Consider the following 22,443-nt stretch of genomic DNA (forward strand, 5'->3'; position numbering starts at 1 on the left):
TGTAGACTATTCAATATTCCTACATTCACTATATGTTTCTTAGCCCAGTAAAACACAAAGTTAACATGAAATTAAAAAGGAACGACCGCCTTGTAGATGTTTCTCCTTCAGATATCTCAACTGGAACCCTGACAAACTGCCAGGTAGCCAGCGAACTTGATATCTCTAGGTTCTCTTGTCGGAAGTCCTCGACTGCCTTGTTGTAGATGTTACTCCTTCCTCGTTCTGTAGCAGCAGCAATCTTCAGATATCTCAATTGGATACCTGACAAACTGCCAGGTAGTCAGCGAACCTGATATCTCTAGGTTCACAACGTAACTGTTAATATATGGGAATGGAACCCTACATATAGGCAGCTTCTATTGTGACATCACAATGTCAACAACAGTGTCTATGACATCATTTCCTGTTCTTACACTCTAAAAGGCAAAAACCTTGCAAATTACTGAGCCCTTACATTAACCTGTGTACATTAACTAGGACACTAGCCCTAAACTGATCATACTAGCTAAAAGGCTGTTTAACTGTTAAAACAATAATTCAGAGGTCCACAGTTTACAACATAAATAGACACTTTATTTGTTGGTTTTAATAAAAGATGAAAATACATAATTAAAACGTAACTTTTAATTTAACACTAAAATGAAAGAGCACCAAAAAAAGAAAGAAATGTAAAGTGTATATAACACATCACTCAATCAAACTTGGGCAGAGGAGGAGCATGTACTGGGAATAGAAGATTCTCACATTGTCCCTGTAAGCTTGCGAGTGGGGCTCTCTCCCCCTAATGAATCGGTTTATCTTAGTCTGTCAAATTCTAGTCTTGTAATACCTTTGAATATAGTTCCTACCCCGCCTGCCTTAACAGTAATGAGATCTGATGCAGTGTCAAAAGCTCAGTTGCGGTGTAATAAAGTGATCGTGAACTCTAGTGAGGTGTTTTATTCCTTGCTTTAGTATTCAACCTCTTCATCGGGGGAACCCGCATTTCTGAGTTGAGGAAATTTAAATAACCTGCCTAAAAGCTTGTCAACTCAGAAATGCGGGTTATTTAAATTTCCTCAACTCAATAGCAGTTGAGGCTCAACCAATCAGCAAAGAATGCAGGTTATTTCAATTTCCTCAACTGCTATTGAGAAGCACACGCCATTCTGCTACCACCCCTACAGAGAGATCAACACTCATCTCTGGAGTCTATTGAGGAGGTAGGACGGAATATGGTTAAAAAAAGATTAATATGGAATATAGGGCTGCAACGACTAATCGATAATGAAAATCATTGCCAACTAATTTTCATTATCGATTAGTTGAATAGATTTTTATCAATTATAAAATTAGGGTTTTTTCAGAGCAAATGCTCTGAAAAATCTCCCTCGTTTTATAATCCGTTTGATTCAGTGTGACTCACAGCAGCAGTTACTACTTACAGTCCCTCCCTGCAGTCACTCTGACCCCGCCCATTTCCTTATAGCAACTCTGTATAAAATTTATATTTGGGCTGCTGAAAGTTAGGGGAGGTGGGGATTAATGTAGGGTCAGTTATGGTTAATGTAAGGTCAGTTATGGTTAATGGGGTGTTTAGGGTTAATTTAGGGTCAGTTATGGTTAATGGGGTGTTTAGGGTTAATTTAGGGTCAGTTATGGTTCATGGGGTGTTTAGGGTTAACTTAGGGGCAGTTATGGTTGATGGGGTCGTTAGGGTTAATTTAAGGGCAATTATTGTTGATGGGGTCATTAGGGTTAATTTAGGGGCAGTTATGGCTGATGGGGTCGTTAGGGTTAATTTAGGATCTGTTATGGTTGATGGGGTTGTTAGGGTTAATTTAGGAGTACTTATGGTTAATGGGGTCTTTAGAGTTAATTTAGGAGCAGTTATGTTTAATGGGGTCTTAAGGGTTAATTTAATGCTGAGGACTGAGGGTTAAATTAATTTAATAAGGTTAACTTAAGGTGCAGTTAGAGATAAAAGAGGCAAACTAAAGGGAATCTAAATCCTGGGGCAGTGGAGATTATTAATGTATTTATTTATAAAAGTATTGTGTCAGTGTGCTGGGGGTATGAGGCATATAGGGTATATAAGGCATATGTGGGATGCAGTGTGACATATCTGGGGGTATATGGCATATGTGGGAGGCGGTGTGGCAAGCCTGGGATCAAATGTACATAACGGGGGGGGGGGCAGATTGGGAAATAAAAACAAGAAATGCATTTTTTATCAATGTTATTATTTTTTCAAATCTCTGTTTATTGAAAAAGATATTGTACAGTGGTATATTAGGCATTACAAGAGAACCATATACTTCAGGCATAAGACAGAAACATTCTGCGACGTGAGATACATACGTCAGAACAAATAGTACAGAGAATGGCATTATAGTCTAAGATGAAGGGACAATACCACAGCACATAGCAGTATAAAGGTTATCGTCTGGAGAACGGTCGAGAAGTGACACGTAAGTTGAACGTAACCGTATAAAACAGAGAAGGGTGAATGGATGGTGCGCCGTCTAGAACCATCATAGAAAGAGGTTTGGTATTATAAAAAATGAAACAAACAGCCTAAAGTGTATGTGTAAGAAAGTAAGCAGAGGCCAAAAACCTAGTTAACAAGCACCAGGTCAGGACGGGGCCCAATATAGCCACCTAGGACAGCGTGAAAAGAGAGAGAGGTCAGAAACTCCCCACAAGGCAACCGTTTCAATCCATTTTTGTACCCCAGGCCCCTGGAAGTCATAACCAAGTCCTCCATCTAGCATATGAAATTGACCTTCCTGAGTCAATTGCTTCCACAACCGCGGGATAATAGCTTTGGCAGCATTGATTAAGTGAATTGATAACGACCTCTTATAGGAACCCACACTAGAGGCAGTATGATGAAGCAACATTGTCTCAGGAGAGGCCTGGAAGTCAGGGTGGTCCACCGCTTAAACGACCGCGGTCACAGCAGACCACGGAGGTTGTATAAGGGGGCATTCCCACCAGAGATGGATGTAAGAGCCTATGTCGATTCCGCATCTCCAACATTGTGGGGGGATATGTGGGAGGAAGTGGTGGAGATCTGCAGGTACCTTGTATCATGTTGTCAGTAGCTTATATGCAGATTCCTGCATTTTGCTCTAGGTGGTGCCCTTATGTATGAGTGAAATCATTTTGTCCCAGTCATCTGGTTCAAATGTGCGGTTCTGCCGTTTGTTTTTAACATCCTGTTTGTTTATTAAATTATTTTAAGTAAATAAAAAATTTTCATTTAATCGATTAATGGAAAAAATAATCGTTAGTTGCAGCCCTAATGGAATAATACATTTGCTCTAAATACTTGCTCACAACATCCAATACCTGTTCATACAGCACAAGTTATTAATCATGAGTAACTCTCATAAAGGGAAAAGAGCCTTCCTTGGATTAGTTTGACCCAGAATAGGCAACACTTGGTATGTCGCCAATTAAGCAGAGGTGTATCAACCAGTTGTGACCCAGGCCGGAAGCACCCCCAGACTCTCCCTCCACAACCGCCCTGCCTTACTGCAGAGCTGGCCCAGACTGACCATCTGACACAACAGGCTTACTTCTGCCCGGCCATTCAACTCGGACAAAATTTGGGGGCACTAAAGGGGGATGTCCCTGACACCTTCTGGACTCCTGGACTTAGGGTGACAAAAATCCTAGTTTTTATGCTTTAACAGACTTGTAATATTGCAACATTGATATGATTGTCATGTTTCACTCCTCTAATTCACCAAATGTTGCTTTTCAAATCCTGTATGTCGGACCCTTTTTTGGTGAAGATAATCAAAATGTGTTGGTTTTTTTTTCCCTGTAACTATTGCTTTTGGAAATGTGCCTATTTACTTAGAAGATAGAGAACAGTGACTTCTTCAACCACTTATCCTACCTTTATTGAGAATTATTTTTACTTTTAGTAAACTACAAAAAAATATAAAAGCCTCATTCCCAATGTTTTAGAAATTAGAATCTAAATCCACTGATTGAATTATTAAACCCCATCACTGGGTGGAAACATACAAAAATATCAAATATGACAATAAGAACTATAATGAAACCTAAATAATATTAACAAAAATAACTATAATAACTTATTTTTTATTAATAATTATTACTTGGGTTTCATTATAGTGCCTGTCATCATACTTGTGTGTTTACCCATCTAGGAAAAGAGGAGGAAAAGATGAATTAGTTACAGGTAAATCCCAGAAATGGGAATAAAATAAGATAGATACAGAACGTTCCTTTACCTGCAACATAATGTAAAATGCTACACACATTTGTATTGCAGATCACACCCGCCATGTATGTGTGGTGGGAAGAACAGATATACTCTAACTAAAGCCGTCATACAGTTGCAGATGTTGTAGAAAATGTTTATTGTAAGGTAATGGAGAAGCAACCCGGTGTAGAGAGGTGTGTTTGAAACTGACCAATTGGCTGCAAGTTGGTTGCCGACCAGAGGAAGGGGGGAGTTTTTAGGCTTGACCCATCAGCGAAGAATGCGGGTTCACCCGACAGAATATGGTTAACCTATTGTAGTTTGAGAGCAGTTAAAAACCCCAGCCCTAGCGGCTTTAATGAGGATAATCCAGACTTGAAGTGTTGTAAAGTGATCCGATGACGGGAATGGTGGTGTAGTACATCAGTAGATGTAACGTAGTAGACCAGGTAGACAGTGCATTGTCTTTGCCATGCAGGCTGTATGCACAGTATGTTTCAAATCCTTAAACCGGAATTTCCAAAAGTAAGGCTGAGTACATGTGGCCACATACAGCCTGAGTATAAACATGTACAGCATGCCGCACCTACATCATTTGCTGGGCATTGGCTCCACTGAACAAAACCTATAGAAAACATGCATCTTATTTTAAAACATGAATATGTTTATTTAACATGTATACACTAGTACATCATTTATATAAGGGCCATTGGGAATGAAATGTCTAGATGGAACAGCACCTTGAAAAGCAATGCAGGGGAGAGACAGCCTGCCCTCTGTCAGCAGATTAGATAAGAATGTATTGCATATGGTACATAGTAATAGGCTTGGAGCCAGGGGCGTAACTAGACACCTCAGGGCCCGGGTGCGAGAATCTGTTAACACATCCATCCAGTAAATGCTGGAACCTAGGCATGATGGGACTGTGATTGCTGTTAGCAATCACACTCCTATTATGCCAAGTCAGCCAATACACGCTGGTACAGGGTGGCTGTAAGTGATGTGCAGACCCCATACTGCTGGCAGCATCAATACACAAGGGGGGCAGCTAGCCAGGTTTCAGCATGTACTGGCTGACTTGGCATGATAGGAGTGTGATTGCTAACAGCAATCACAGTCCCATCATGCCTAGGTTCCAGCACTTACACATCCATCCAGTAAATGCTGGAACCTAGGCATTATGGGACTGTGATTGCTGTTAGCAATCACACTCCTATCATGCCAAGTCAGCCAGTACATGCTGGAACAGGGTGGCTGTAAGTGCAGACCCCATACTGCTGGCAGCATCACTACACAAGGGGGGCAGCTGGCCAGGTTTCAGCATGTACTGGCTGACTTGGCATGATAGGAGTGTGATTGCTAACAGCAATCACAGTCCCATCATGCCTAGGTTCCAGCACTTACACATCCATGCTATCACACACACACACACACACACACACACTCATTTATTCATATAACCATTCATTCACAGATTCATTCCCTCAATCACACACACTCATTCAAACACCCTCCCCACCCCCTTACCTGCACTGCAGCTCCTCGATGCCGCTCACAGAGTTCAGCAGGGGGCGCGGCCTCCCTCTGCCTTCTCTGCTAAAGCACAGAGGAAGTAGGATGTCACGTGAACTCCGCTTCCTCTGTGCAGCCCAGAAGACCCTCCCACAAGTAAGTAGCAGGGCTTGAGGTGCGGCTCGCGTAAGATCGGTTGCCCTGGCTGCACCCAGTCTCCCACTCTGCCTTATACCCCCTATATGCCACTCTGTCCCCCAGATATGCCTTACACCCCCCTATATGTCACTCTGCCCCATACATGCATTATAACCAACCCAGATATACCTTAAACCCACTATATGCCACTCTGCCCTCAGGCCGCCTACTTTGCCTATAGGTGGCGCCGGCCCTGAGTGTATGTGTATGTATGCGCAGGAATGTAAGGGCAGTGTATGTGTAGGATATGGGTGTGTAATGGTACTGTATGTGTATATGTGTTTGTATAAGCAGGCTTGTGTTAGGCTGCTTAGGCAGTGAATGTGTATGTGTATGGACAGGTAAATGTAAGGGCGGTTTATGTATATATATATATATATATATATATATATATATATTTACTCACAGGGTCCATTGCACACCATTCCAAATATTCCAAGCCCGGTGCTAGTAACCAGCAGTTTCCATGTAAAACACTTTCAAAAAGATGGTCAGCACTCCAGGTCTTTAAATAGACAATTTCATTTTATTCAAAGTCAAGTCGACGTTTCAGTCATTACTGACTGTATGTCCTGATGAAAGTCAGTAATGACTGAAACGTCGACTTGACTTTGAATAAAATGAAATTGTCTATTTAAAGACCTGGAGTGCTGACCATCTTTTTGAAAGTCTTTTTGCAAATGTAAGGGCAGTGAGTGTGTATGTGTGCGAGCAAGCGTGTGTAAGGGAAGTATATGTGTATATGTATGGGCAGGCATGCATAAAGGCAGTGTATGGTACATGTATATATGTACAGTATTTGTATATATAGGTGTGAGGCTGTACCCTTACCACAAGATGAACAGGAACAGGGTAGCTTGCAAAATTTTATCCTGCCCCATGTGACTGTAATTCTAGTGATGCCACTGGATCCTAGAAAAGAAGAGGTTTGATATTAGGTATGTATTATTGAACATGTATTTTTATTCATAATTATTCTATTTTTATTTTTTAATATTCATATTAAATGATAGCTTATATCTCTCCATCGGGGGGGGGTAAATATATAAACTGTGTGGATACAATAAATAGCAAAAATGGAAATTGCGATTGAACAAGGTAAAAAAAATGGCAAAAAAAGCTTTGAACAGTAGGGTGGGAAAACCCTTTTCATGAAGGTCATAAATAGCAGCAACGTTGGTTAAGTTGAAACATTCAACTTTTTTGTGAGTTTCAGTGAGTTTGTGTACGTAGCTTAGTGCTGGGTGTAAACATTCTGTAACTCACCATGACATCATAGTGTCATAAGCTTCTGCTGTCATTGCATTTGCTACTTGATTATTGTGAGAGGGAGCTGCTGCGGTGATAAACTTGATTAGCTGTGGAAGCTTTTCCCCAGTACGATGGATTATATAGATCCTGAGTGCTTATCAGTTATTGATCCTGCTTGGGAGGTGCTGGACCCAAACCCCAACCTCCAGGAATTGTTCATGTCATTTAATGGCATGTTTTTCCAGGGACAGTTGAAGGGGGTGGAAGTAAAATGGAGCCGCAGGATGATACTAAACAGCGGGATTTGTTACTACAAGGAAAATGAAGACGTGTGCACTATATATATCAGCAAGCCACTATTGAGTTTGAGATCAAGGAGAGATCTTGTTGAGGTCCTTCTCCATGAAATGATTCATGCTTTCCTGTTTGTAACACGCCAATACAGAGATGATGGAGCCCACGGACCAGAGTTCTGCAAACACATGGAGCGCATAAATAACATCACTGGCGCCAACATTTCCATCTACCACAATTTCCATGCAGAGGTTGCTGAATGCAGAAAACACTGGTGGCTCTGTAATGGTCCCTGCAGAGCTTGGGGGCCAAAGTTTGGCTTCATAATGCGGGCAATAAATCGGGCACCCTCTGCTCGGGAACGTTGGTGGTCACACCATCAGCTTACCTGTGGGGGGACTTTTATTAAAGTGAATGGGCCTGAAAACTACATTCAAAAAGGGAAGAAGAGGAGTTTCAGTTCACCAACCGCCACCCCAAATGACAACAGTGACCATCAACTGCCTAGCAAGAGGGCCAGAATGGACAAATAATTCATTGATATGTTATAACATCTATACATACTGATCAGCACATGGTTCTTGTGCTACTTTGTTACTTGGAGTTCTACTAGTTCCTGATTGTATTATATACCAATTAAATTGTTTAAACCCAAGTGAACATTTCTATTGAATTCCTTACTATACATATATATAAGTGCATAATTTCTGATAAAGACAGGCATCTTTTGGGCTACATTCATCCCCACCAAACATTCTCAGCGCTAAAGAAAGATGAACAGGCGGTATTGGGTCAATTTAGGTCCAAAAGAGGGACCCTTGGGAGGTATGATTTATGTGATACGTTATTTGGCATTAACCATTACATTTCCCAAATTACACAACATTTTATTTTCAGTTCTGCAAGGGAAACATCTATCTGACAAAATTACATGTAGCTGCTGAAGTGAGTTTGGTGGTGACGGGTTGCTCGGTAGAGAGCAAGAAGTGGCTGAAGGGAATTAAATTAACTTGGCAGACATCGTATGGCTTCCAGTACGTTGGACAAACACGTCAATCAATAACCTGCTTTATAATAACGTCAGAATTTCCTATCGTACGATTAATTTAAGATGTGTTTGGAGTTGCCATTGAGTCTCCACATACCTCTAAATCATTCTGGATCCTAAATAGAATATTAAATAGTCTCCGGACCCCGGCTTCTTAGTAACTCTTATAAAGCTTTAGTTAAGTCATTACGTTTCTTGTAGCTTTCCCTTCCTGCTTACCAGGCATGAGGTGGTAACCTCTTTTGTTGGCTGAATTGCATTTTAGGTATGTATTTCCCTAAAAGACATGTTTGTTTTATGATTATATGTAAAAATCCTTGAATCTTCAATAAAGAAATTAAGTTGGAATAAAAAAGGTTTAGACAATATATATGTATACACACACGCGCACACACACACATATATATCTGTACTGGGGGGGCATAAGGGGTGCTGGAAAGTTTTAGTGGAGGAGTGTAAGGATGAACTAAGGGGAGTTAGTGTAAAACTAGGGCAGAGGGAGAGGCCTAGGAGGCCATCAACATTTGTACCTATATTTGTACAATGTGACATTCAGAGCCGGCCTTAAGTGTTCTGGTGCCCTGTGCGGACTACTCCTCTGGCGCCCCCTTCTCACTACCCCCCTGCCCCTTCTCACTACCTCGCCCCCCTCTGCCACTTCTCACTACCTCGCCCCCCCTCACTACCCCCCTCTGCCACTTCTCACTACCTCGCCCCCCCTCACGACCTCTCCCCCCTGCCCATTCTCACTACCCCCTCTGCCCCTTCTCTACTCCCGCTCCCTACTTCTCATTATCCTCACTTACCTTGTTGCCGGAGTCCTGCGGTGGGAGCGTAGACATCCGTCTTCCCGCTGTGTCGCAGTACCGGCATTTCATGTTGAGGGGTGCCGAGCGGCTGCTGAAAACTTCACGAGCAACCACTCGTCGCCCCTGCCCGGGACTTAATTTAAAGCATGGGGTTTTTTTTGTTTTTTTTTAAACTTTAACATGATGGATGTTAAATAAAGTTTAAAAAAAATAAACGATGTTTTAATTTAAGTCCCGGGCAGGCGCCCCTGCTGCCATGGCGCCCCGTACTTGTCATGTACTTTTTAAACATACCTGAAATAGTACATGAAATACTGACAAATGCATTTGTTTTATCCAGGCACAAATCTTGTTGTCTTTTTGCCTTTGTTTGAGACCCAGGGCCATTCAGAGTCTTCCCTTACAAACGTTTGTACGACACAAATTTATAAATTGTTTTCACGTCTTTCTCATATTTTAGATGACATATTCCTTTGCAATATTATAAAAGAATAACACACACAAAAAGAATAAGACTACTAAAAGTTTATTATTAAATCAAATACAATATGTGGACAGAAGCAAAAAGTACACATTTACCTCAAAGGAGGTCAGATATAGGGCTACCTCTGGACTCACGAAGAGTCTTTCTTCAGCTCGCAGGAGAGAAAAAACCTCATTGGAGGAAATCTCTGGGGGACCATGGATGAAAGAACCGCCCTTCCCTCTGGGCATTAAGAGGTTAATATGAAACCTAACTGTGCTTTTCTACACTGCACCTTTTACTGTAGACTATTCAATATTCCTACATTCACTATATGTTTCTTAGCCCAGTAAAACACAAAGTTAACATGAAATTAAAAAGGAACGACCGCCTTGTAGATGTTTCTCCTTCAGATATCTCAACTGGAACCCTGACAAACTGCCAGGTAGCCAGCGAACTTGATATCTCTAGGTTCTCTTGTCGGAAGTCCTCGACTGCCTTGTTGTAGATGTTACTCCTTCCTCGTTCTGTAGCAGCAGCAATCTTCAGATATCTCAATTGGATACCTGACAAACTGCCAGGTAGTCAGCGAACCTGATATCTCTAGGTTCACAACGTAACTGTTAATATATGGGAATGGAACCCTACATATAGGCAGCTTCTATTGTGACATCACAATGTCAACAACAGTGTCTATGACATCATTTCCTGTTCTTACACTCTAAAAGGCAAAAACCTTGCAAATTACTGAGCCCTTACATTAACCTGTGTACATTAACTAGGACACTAGCCCTAAACTGATCATACTAGCTAAAAGGCTGTTTAACTGTTAAAACAATAATTCAGAGGTCCACAGTTTACAACATAAATAGACACTTTATTTGTTGGTTTTAATAAAAGATGAAAATACATAATTAAAACGTAACTTTTAATTTAACACTAAAATGAAAGAGCACCAAAAAAAGAAAGAAATGTAAAGTGTATATAACACATCACTCAATCAAACTTGGGCAGAGGAGGAGCATGTACTGGGAATAGAAGATTCTCACATTGTCCCTGTAAGCTTGCGAGTGGGGCTCTCTCCCCCTAATGAATCGGTTTATCTTAGTCTGTCAAATTCTAGTCTTGTAATACCTTTGAATATAGTTCCTACCCCGCCTGCCTTAACAGTAATGAGATCTGATGCAGTGTCAAAAGCTCAGTTGCGGTGTAATAAAGTGATTGTGAACTCTAGTGAGGTGTTTTATTCCTTGCTTTAGTATTCAACCTCTTCATCGGGGGAACCCGCATTTCTGAGTTGAGGAAATTTAAATAACCTGCCTAAAAGCTCGTCAACTCAGAAATGCGGGTTATTTAAATTTCCTCAACTCAATAGCAGTTGAGGCTCAACCAATCAGCAAAGAATGCAGGTTATTTCAATTTCCTCAACTGCTATTGAGAAGCACACGCCATTCTGCTACCACCCCTACAGAGAGATCAACACTCATCTCTGGAGTCTATTGAGGAGGTAGGACGGAATATGGTTAAAAAAAGATTAATATGGAATATAGGGCTGCAACGACTAATCGATAATGAAAATCATTGCCAACTAATTTTCATTATCGATTAGTTGAATAGATTTTTATCAATTATAAAATTAGGGTTTTTTCAGAGCAAATGCTCTGAAAAATCTCCCTCGTTTTATAATCCGTTTGATTCAGTGTGACTCACAGCAGCAGTTACTACTTACAGTCCCTCCCTGCAGTCACTCTGACCCCGCCCATTTCCTTATAGCAACTCTGTATAAAATTTATATTTGGGCTGCTGAAAGTTAGGGGAGGTGGGGATTAATGTAGGGTCAGTTATGGTTAATGTAAGGTCAGTTATGGTTAATGGGGTGTTTAGGGTTAATTTAGGGTCAGTTATGGTTAATGGGGTGTTTAGGGTTAATTTAGGGTCAGTTATGGTTCATGGGGTGTTTAGGGTTAACTTAGGGGCAGTTATGGTTGATGGGGTCGTTAGGGTTAATTTAAGGGCAATTATTGTTGATGGGGTCATTAGGGTTAATTTAGGGGCAGTTATGGCTGATGGGGTCGTTAGGGTTAATTTAGGATCTGTTATGGTTGATGGGGTCGTTAGGGTTAATTTAGGAGTACTTATGGTTAATGGGGTCTTTAGAGTTAATTTAGGAGCAGTTATGTTTAATGGGGTCTTAAGGGTTAATTTAATGCTGAGGACTGAGGGTTAAATTAATTTAATAAGGTTAACTTAAGGTGCAGTTAGAGATAAAAGAGGCAAACTAAAGGGAATCTAAATCCTGGGGCAGTGGAGATTATTAATGTATTTATTTATAAAAGTATTGTGTCAGTGTGCTGGGGGTATGAGGCATATAGGGTATATAAGGCATATGTGGGATGCAGTGTGACATATCTGGGGGTATATGGCATATGTGGGAGGCAGTGTGGCAAGCCTGGGCTCAAATGTACATAACGGGGGGGGGGCAGATTGGGAAATAAAAACAAGAAATGCATTTTTTATCAATGTTATTATTTTTTCAAATCTCTGTTTATTGAAAAAGATATTGTACAGTGGTATATTAGGCATTACAAGAGAACCATATACTTCAGGCATAAGACAGAAACATTCTGCGACGTGAGATACATACGTCAGAACAAATAGTACAGAGAATGGCATTATAGTCTAAGATGAAGGGACAATACCACAGCACATAGCAGTATAAAGGTTATCGTCTGGAGAACGGTCGAGAAGTGACACGTAAGTTGAACGTAACCGTATAAAACAGAGAAGGGTGAATGGATGGTGCGCCGTCTAGAACCATCATAGAAAGAGGTTTGGTATTATAAAAAATGAAACAAACAGCCTAAAGTGTATGTGTAAGAAAGTAAGCAGAGGCCAAAAACCTAGTTAACAAGCACCAGGTCAGGACGGGGCCCAATATAGCCACCTAGGACAGCGTGAAAAGAGAGAGAGGTCAGAAACTCCCCACAAGGCAACCGTTTCAATCCATTTTTGTACCCCCGGCCCCTGGAAGTCATAACCAAGTCCTCCATCTAGCATATGAAATTGACCTTCCTGAGTCAATTGCTTCCACAACCGCGGGATAATAGCTTTGGCAGCATTGATTAAGTGAATTGATAACGACCTCTTATAGGAACCCACACTAGAGGCAGTATGATGAAGCAACATTGTCTCAGGAGAGGCCTGGAAGTCAGGGTTGTCCACCGCTTAAACGACCGCGGTCACAGCAGACCACGGAGGTTGTATAAGGGGGCATTCCCACCAGAGATGGATGTAAGAGCCTATGTCGATTCCGCATCTCCAACATTGTGGGGGGATATGTGGGAGGAAGTGGTGGAGATCTGCAGGTACCTTGTATCATGTTGTCAGTAGCTTATATGCAGATTCCTGCATTTTGCTCTAGGTGGTGCCCTTATGTATGAGTGAAATCATTTTGTCCCAGTCATCTGGTTCAAATGTGCGGTTCTGCCGTTTGTTTTTAACATCCTGTTTGTTTATTAAATTATTTTAAGTAAATAAAAAATTTTCATTTAATCGATTAATGGAAAAAATAATCGGCCAACTAATCGATTATGAAAATAATCGTTAGTTGCAGCCCTAATGGAATAATACATTTGCTCTAAATACTTGCTCACAACATCCAATACCTGTTCATACAGCACAAGTTATTAATCATGAGTAACTCTCATAAAGGGAAAAGAGCCTTCCTTGGATTAGTTTGACCCAGAATAGGCAACACTTGGTATGTCGCCAATTAAGCAGAGGTGTATCAACCAGTTGTGACCCAGGCCGGAAGCACCCCCAGACTCTCCCTCCACAACCGCCCTGCCTTACTGCAGAGCTGGCCCAGACTGACCATCTGACACAACGGGCTTACTTCTGCCCGGCCATTCAACTCGGACAAAATTTGGGGGCACTAAAGGGGGAGGTCCCTGACACCTTCTGGACTCCTGGACTTAGGGTGACAAAAATCCTAGTTTTTATGCTTTAACAGACTTGTAATATTGCAACATTGATATGATTGTCATGTTTCACTCCTCTAATTCACCAAATGTTGCTTTTCAAATCCTGTATGTCGGACCCTTTTTTGGTGAAGATAATCAAAATGTGTTGGGTTTTTTTTCCCTGTAACTATTGCTTTTGGAAATGTGCCTATTTACTTAGAAGATAGAGAACAGTGACTTCTTCAACCACTTATCCTACCTTTATTGAGAATTATTTTTACTTTTAGTAAACTACAAAAAAATATAAAAGCCTCATTCCCAATGTTTTAGAAATTAGAATCTAAATCCACTGATTGAATTATTAAACCCCATCACTGGGTGGAAACATACAAAAATATCAAATATGACAATAAGAACTATAATGAAACCTAAATAATATTAACAAAAATAACTATAATAACTTATTTTTTATTAATAATTATTACTTGGGTTTCATTATAGTGCCTGTCATCATACTTGTGTGTTTACCCATCTAGGAAAAGAGGAGGAAAAGATGAATTAGTTACAGGTAAATCCCAGAAATGGGAATAAAATAAGATAGATACAGAACGTTCCTTTACCTGCAACATAATGTAAAATGCTACACACATTTGTATTGCAGATCACACCCGCCATGTATGTGTGGTGGGAAGAACAGATATACTCTAACTAAAGCCGTCATACAGTTGCAGATGTTGTAGAAAATGTTTATTGTAAGGTAATGGAGAAGCAACCCGGTGTAGAGAGGTGTGTTTGAAACTGACCAATTGGCTGCAAGTTGGTTGCCGACCAGAGGAAGGGGGGAGTTTTTAGGCTTGACCCATCAGCTAAGAATGCGGGTTCACCCGACAGAATATGGTTAACCTATTGTAGTTTGAGAGCAGTTAAAAACCCCAGCCCTAGCGGCTTTAATGAGGATAATCCAGACTTGAAGTGTTGTAAAGTGATCCGATGACGGGAATGGTGGTGTAGTACATCAGTAGATGTAACGTAGTAGACCAGGTAGACAGTGCATTGTCTTTGCCATGCAGGCTGTATGCACAGTATGTTTCAAATCCTTAAACCGGAATTTCCAAAAGTAAGGCTGAGTACATGTGGCCACATACAGCCTGAGTATAAACATGTACAGCATGCCGCACCTACATCATTTGCTGGGCATTGGCTCCACTGAACAAAACCTATAGAAAACATGCATCTTATTTTAAAACATGAATATGTTTATTTAACATGTATACACTAGTACATCATTTATATAAGGGCCATTGGGAATGAAATGTCTAGATGGAACAGCACCTTGAAAAGCAATGCAGGGGAGAGACAGCCTGCCCTCTGTCAGCAGATTAGATAAGAATGTATTGCATATGGTACATAGTAATAGGCTTGGAGCCAGGGGCGTAACTAGACGCCTCAGGGCCCGGGTGCGAGAATCTGTTAACACATCCATCCAGTAAATGCTGGAACCTAGGCATGATGGGACTGTGATTGCTGTTAGCAATCACACTCCTATTATGCCAAGTCAGCCAATACACGCTGGTACAGGGTGGCTGTAAGTGATGTGCAGACCCCATACTGCTGGCAGCATCAATACACAAGGGGGGCAGCTAGCCAGGTTTCAGCATGTACTGGCTGACTTGGCATGATAGGAGTGTGATTGCTAACAGCAATCACAGTCCCATCATTCCTAGGTTCCAGCACTTACACATCCATCCAGTAAATGCTGGAACCTAGGCATTATGGGACTGTGATTGCTGTTAGCAATCACACTCCTATCATGCCAAGTCAGCCAGTACATGCTGGAACAGGGTGGCTGTAAGTGCAGACCCCATACTGCTGGCAGCATCACTACACAAGGGGGGCAGCTGGCCAGGTTTCAGCATGTACTGGCTGACTTGGCATGATAGGAGTGTGATTGCTAACAGCAATCACAGTCCCATCATGCCTAGGTTCCAGCACTTACACATCCATGCTATCACACACACACACACACACACACACACACTCATTTATTCATATAACCATTCATTCACAGATTCATTCCCTCAATCACACACACTCATTCAAACACCCTCCCCACCCCCTTACCTGCACTGCAGCTCCTCGATGCCGCTCACAGAGTTCAGCAGGGGGCGCAGCCTCCCTCTGCCTTCTCTGCTAAAGCACAGAGGAAGTAGGATGTCACGTGAACTCCGCTTCCTCTGTGCAGCCCAGAAGACCCTCCCACAAGTAAGTAGCAGGGCTTGAGGTGCGGCTCGCGTAAGATCGGTTGCCCTGGCTGCACCCAGTCTCCCACTCTGCCTTATACCCCCTATATGCCACTCTGTCCCCCAGATATGCCTTACACCCCCCTATATGTCACTCTGCCCCATACATGCATTATAACCAACCCAGATATACCTTAAACCCACTATATGCCACTCTGCCCTCAGGCCGCCTACTTTGCCTATAGGTGGCGCCGGCCCTGAGTGTATGTGTATGTATGCGCAGGAATGTAAGGGCAGTGTATGTGTAGGATATGGGTGTGTAATGGTACTGTATGTGTATATGTGTTTGTATAAGCAGGCTTGTGTTAGGCTGCTTAGGCAGTGAATGTGTATGTGTATGGACAGGTAAATGTAAGGGCGGTTTATGTATATATATATATATATATATATATATATTTACTCACAGGGTCCATTGCACACCATTCCAAATATTCCAAGCCCGGTGCTAGTAACCAGCAGTTTCCATGTAAAACACTTTCAAAAAGATGGTCAGCACTCCAGGTCTTTAAATAGACAATTTCATTTTATTCAAAGTCAAGTCGACGTTTCAGTCATTACTGACTGTATGTCCTGATGAAAGTCAGTAATGACTGAAACGTCGACTTGACTTTGAATAAAATGAAATTGTCTATTTAAAGACCTGGAGTGCTGACCATCTTTTTGAAAGTGTTTTATATATATATATATATATATGGGCAGGCAAATGTAAGGGCAGTGAGTGTGTATGTGTGCGAGCAAGCGTGTGTAAGGGAAGTATATGTGTATATGTATGGGCAGGCATGCATAAAGGCAGTGTATGGTACATGTATATATGTACAGTATGTGTATATATAGGTGTGAGGCTGTACCCTTACCACAAGATGAACAGGAACAGGGTAGCTTGCAAAATTTTATCCTGCCCCATGTGACTGTAATTCTAGTGATGCCACTGGATCCTAGAAAAGAAGAGGTTTGATATTAGGTATGTATTATTGAACATGTATTTTTATTCATAATTATTCTATTTTTATTTTTTAATATTCATATTAAATGATAGCTTATATCTCTCCATCGGGGGGGGTAAATATATAAACTGTGTGGATACAATAAATAGCAAAAATGGAAATTGCGATTGAACAAGGTAAAAAAAATGGCAAAAAAAGCTTTGAACAGTAGGGTGGGAAAACCCTTTTCATGAAGGTCATAAATAGCAGCAACGTTGGTTAAGTTGAAACATTCAACTTTTTTGTGAGTTTCAGTGAGTTTGTGTACGTAGCTTAGTGCTGGGTGTAAACATTCTGTAACTCACCATGACATCATAGTGTCATAAGCTTCTGCTGTCATTGCATTTGCTACTTGATTATTGTGAGAGGGAGCTGCTGCGGTGATAAACTTGATTAGCTGTGGAAGCTTTTCCCCAGTACGATGGATTATATAGATCCTGAGTGCTTATCAGTTATTGATCCTGCTTGGGAGGTGCTGGACCCAAACCCCAACCTCCAGGAATTGTTCATGTCATTTAATGGCATGTTTTTCCAGGGACAGTTGAAGGGGGTGGAAGTAAAATGGAGCCGCAGGATGATACTAAACAGCGGGATTTGTTACTACAAGGAAAATGAAGACGTGTGCACTATATATATCAGCAAGCCACTATTGAGTTTGAGATCAAGGAGAGATCTTGTTGAGGTCCTTCTCCATGAAATGATTCATGCTTTCCTGTTTGTAACACGCCAATACAGAGATGATGGAGCCCACGGACCAGAGTTCTGCAAACACATGGAGCGCATAAATAACATCACTGGCGCCAACATTTCCATCTACCACAATTTCCATGCAGAGGTTGCTGAATGCAGAAAACACTGGTGGCTCTGTAATGGTCCCTGCAGAGCTTGGGGGCCAAAGTTTGGCTTCATAATGCGGGCAATAAATCGGGCACCCTCTGCTCGGGAACGTTGGTGGTCACACCATCAGCTTACCTGTGGGGGGACTTTTATTAAAGTGAATGGGCCTGAAAACTACATTCAAAAAGGGAAGAAGAGGAGTTTCAGTTCACCAACCGCCACCCCAAATGACAACAGTGACCATCAACTGCCTAGCAAGAGGGCCAGAATGGACAAATAATTCATTGATATGTTATAACATCTATACATACTGATCAGCACATGGTTCTTGTGCTACTTTGTTACTTGGAGTTCTACTAGTTCCTGATTGTATTATATACCAATTAAATTGTTTAAACCCAAGTGAACATTTCTATTGAATTCCTTACTATACATATATATAAGTGCATAATTTCTGATAAAGACAGGCATCTTTTGGGCTACATTCATCCCCACCAAACATTCTCAGCGCTAAAGAAAGATGAACAGGCGGTATTGGGTCAATTTAGGTCCAAAAGAGGGACCCTTGGGAGGTATGATTTATGTGATACGTTATTTGGCATTAACCATTACATTTCCCAAATTACACAACATTTTATTTTCAGTTCTGCAAGGGAAACATCTATCTGACAAAATTACATGTAGCTGCTGAAGTGAGTTTGGTGGTGACGGGTTGCTCGGTAGAGAGCAAGAAGTGGCTGAAGGGAATTAAATTAACTTGGCAGACATCGTATGGCTTCCAGTACGTTGGACAAACACGTCAATCAATAACCTGCTTTATAATAACGTCAGAATTTCCTATCGTACGATTAATTTAAGATGTGTTTGGAGTTGCCATTGAGTCTCCACATACCTCTAAATCATTCTGGATCCTAAATAGAATATTAAATAGTCTCCGGACCCCGGCTTCTTAGTAACTCTTATAAAGCTTTAGTTAAGTCATTACGTTTCTTGTAGCTTTCCCTTCCTGCTTACCAGGCATGAGGTGGTAACCTCTTTTGTTGGCTGAATTGCATTTTAGGTATGTATTTCCCTAAAAGACATGTTTGTTTTATGATTATATGTAAAAATCCTTGAATCTTCAATAAAGAAATTAAGTTGGAATAAAAAAGGTTTAGACAATATATATGTATACACACACGCGCACACACACACATATATATCTGTACTGGGGGGGCATAAGAGGTGCTGGAAAGTTTTAGTGGAGGAGTGTAAGGATGAACTAAGGGGAGTTAGTGTAAAAATAGGGCAGAGGGAGAGGCCTAGGAGGCCATCAACATTTGTACCTATATTTGTACAATGTGACATTCAGAGCCGGCCTTAAGTGTTCTGGTGCCCTGTGCGGACTACTCCTCTGGCGCCCCCTTCTCACTACCCCCCTGCCCCTTCTCACTACCTCGCCCCCCTCTGCCACTTCTCACTACCTCGCCCCCCCTCACTACCCCCCTCTGCCACTTCTCACTACCTCGCCCCCCCTCACGACCTCTCCCCCCTGCCCATTCTCACTACCCCCTCTGCCCCTTCTCTACTCCCGCTCCCTACTTCTCATTATCCTCACTTACCTTGTTGCCGGAGTCCTGCGGTGGGAGCGTAGACATCCGTCTTCCCGCTGTGTCGCAGTACCGGCATTTCATGTTGAGGGGTGCCGAGCGGCTGCTGAAAACTTCACGAGCAACCACTCGTCGCCCCTGCCCGGGACTTAATTTAAAGCATGGGGTTTTTTTTGTTTTTTTTTAAACTTTAACATGATGGATGTTAAATAAAGTTTAAAAAAAATAAACGATGTTTTAATTTAAGTCCCGGGCAGGCGCCCCTGCTGCCATGGCGCCCTGTACTTGTCATGTACTTTTTAAACATACCTGAAATAGTACATGAAATACTGACAAATGCATTTGTTTTATCCAGGCACAAATCTTGTTGTCTTTTTGCCTTTGTTTGAGACCCAGGGCCATTCAGAGTCTTCCCTTACAAACGTTTGTACGACACAAATTTATAAATTGTTTTCACGTCTTTCTCATATTTTAGATGACATATTCCTTTGCAATATTATAAAAGAATAACACACACAAAAAGAATAAGACTACTAAAAGTTTATTATTAAATCAAATACAATATGTGGACAGAAGCAAAAAGTACACATTTACCTCAAAGGAGGTCAGATATAGGGCTACCTCTGGACTCACGAAGAGTCTTTCTTCAGCTCGCAGGAGAGAAAAAACCTCATTGGAGGAAATCTCTGGGGGACCATGGATGAAAGAACCGCCCTTCCCTCTGGGCATTAAGAGGTTAATATGAAACCTAACTGTGCTTTTCTACACTGCACCTTTTACTGTAGACTATTCAATATTCCTACATTCACTATATGTTTCTTAGCCCAGTAAAACACAAAGTTAACATGAAATTAAAAAGGAACGACCGCCTTGTAGATGTTTCTCCTTCAGATATCTCAACTGGAACCCTGACAAACTGCCAGGTAGCCAGCGAACTTGATATCTCTAGGTTCTCTTGTCGGAAGTCCTCGACTGCCTTGTTGTAGATGTTACTCCTTCCTCGTTCTGTAGCAGCAGCAATCTTCAGATATCTCAATTGGATACCTGACAAACTGCCAGGTAGTCAGCGAACCTGATATCTCTAGGTTCACAACGTAACTGTTAATATATGGGAATGGAACCCTACATATAGGCAGCTTCTATTGTGACATCACAATGTCAACAACAGTGTCTATGACATCATTTCCTGTTCTTACACTCTAAAAGGCAAAAACCTTGCAAATTACTGAGCCCTTACATTAACCTGTGTACATTAACTAGGACACTAGCCCTAAACTGATCATACTAGCTAAAAGGCTGTTTAACTGTTAAAACAATAATTCAGAGGTCCACAGTTTACAACATAAATAGACACTTTATTTGTTGGTTTTAATAAAAGATGAAAATACATAATTAAAACGTAACTTTTAATTTAACACTAAAATGAAAGAGCACCAAAAAAAGAAAGAAATGTAAAGTGTATATAACACATCACTCAATCAAACTTGGGCAGAGGAGGAGCATGTACTGGGAATAGAAGATTCTCACATTGTCCCTGTAAGCTTGCGAGTGGGGCTCTCTCCCCCTAATGAATCGGTTTATCTTAGTCTGTCAAATTCTAGTCTTGTAATACCTTTGAATATAGTTCCTACCCCGCCTGCCTTAACAGTAATGAGATCTGATGCAGTGTCAAAAGCTCAGTTGCGGTGTAATAAAGTGATCGTGAACTCTAGTGAGGTGTTTTATTCCTTGCTTTAGTATTCAACCTCTTCATCGGGGGAACCCGCATTTCTGAGTTGAGGAAATTTAAATAACCTGCCTAAAAGCTCGTCAACTCAGAAATGCGGGTTATTTAAATTTCCTCAACTCAATAGCAGTTGAGGCTCAACCAATCAGCAAAGAATGCAGGTTATTTCAATTTCCTCAACTGCTATTGAGAAGCACACGCCATTCTGCTACCACCCCTACAGAGAGATCAACACTCATCTCTGGAGTCTATTGAGGAGGTAGGACGGAATATGGTTAAAAAAAGATTAATATGGAATATAGGGCTGCAACGACTAATCGATAATGAAAATCATTGCCAACTAATTTTCATTATCGATTAGTTGAATAGATTTTTATCAATTATAAAATTAGGGTTTTTTCAGAGCAAATGCTCTGAAAAATCTCCCTCGTTTTATAATCCGTTTGATTCAGTGTGACTCACAGCAGCAGTTACTACTTACAGTCCCTCCCTGCAGTCACTCTGACCCCGCCCATTTCCTTATAGCAACTCTGTATAAAATTTATATTTGGGCTGCTGAAAGTTAGGGGAGGTGGGATTAATGTAGGGTCAGTTATGGTTAATGTAAGGTCAGTTATGGTTAATGGGGTGTTTAGGGTTAATTTAGGGGTCAGTTTATGGTTAATGGGGTGTTTAGGGTTAATTTAGGGTCAGTTATGGTTCATGGGGTGTTTAGGGTTAACTTAGGGGCAGTTATGGTTGATGGGGTCGTTAGGGTTAATTTAAGGGCAATTATTGTTGATGGGGTCATTAGGGTTAATTTAGGGGCAGTTATGGCTGATGGGGTCGTTAGGGTTAATTTAGGATCTGTTATGGTTGATGGGGTCGTTAGGGTTAATTTAGGAGTACTTATGGTTAATGGGGTCTTTAGAGTTAATTTAGGAGCAGTTATGTTTAATGGGGTCTTAAGGGTTAATTTAATGCTGAGGACTGAGGGTTAAATTAATTTAATAAGGTTAACTTAAGGTGCAGTTAGAGATAAAAGAGGCAAACTAAAGGGAATCTAAATCCTGGGGCAGTGGAGATTATTAATGTATTTATTTATAAAAGTATTGTGTCAGTGTGCTTGGGGGTATGAGGCATATAGGGTATATAAGGCATATGTGGGATGCAGTGTGACATATCTGGGGGTATATGGCATATGTGGGAGGCAGTGTGGCAAGCCTGGGCTCAAATGTACATAACGGGGGGGGGGCAGATTGGGAAA

The 22,443-nt window shown here is 41.3% G+C and overlaps 2 pseudogenes; both read left to right on the forward strand.

Annotated features, from left to right (window-relative positions):
* Window positions 1–7,317: 7,317 nt before the first annotated feature.
* Window positions 7,318–8,013, forward strand: LOC149283290 (DNA-dependent metalloprotease SPRTN pseudogene; annotated as a pseudogene).
* Window positions 8,014–17,466: 9,453 nt separating this feature from the next.
* LOC149283291 (DNA-dependent metalloprotease SPRTN pseudogene) lies at window positions 17,467–18,162 on the forward strand (annotated as a pseudogene).
* The last annotated feature ends 4,281 nt before the right edge of the window (window positions 18,163–22,443 follow it).

Source organism: Sceloporus occidentalis, unplaced genomic scaffold, assembly GCF_023333645.1.
Source record: "Sceloporus occidentalis isolate IW3139 unplaced genomic scaffold, rSceOcc1.0.p SCAF_107, whole genome shotgun sequence".
Classification (NCBI taxonomy): Eukaryota; Metazoa; Chordata; class Lepidosauria; order Squamata; family Phrynosomatidae; genus Sceloporus; species Sceloporus occidentalis.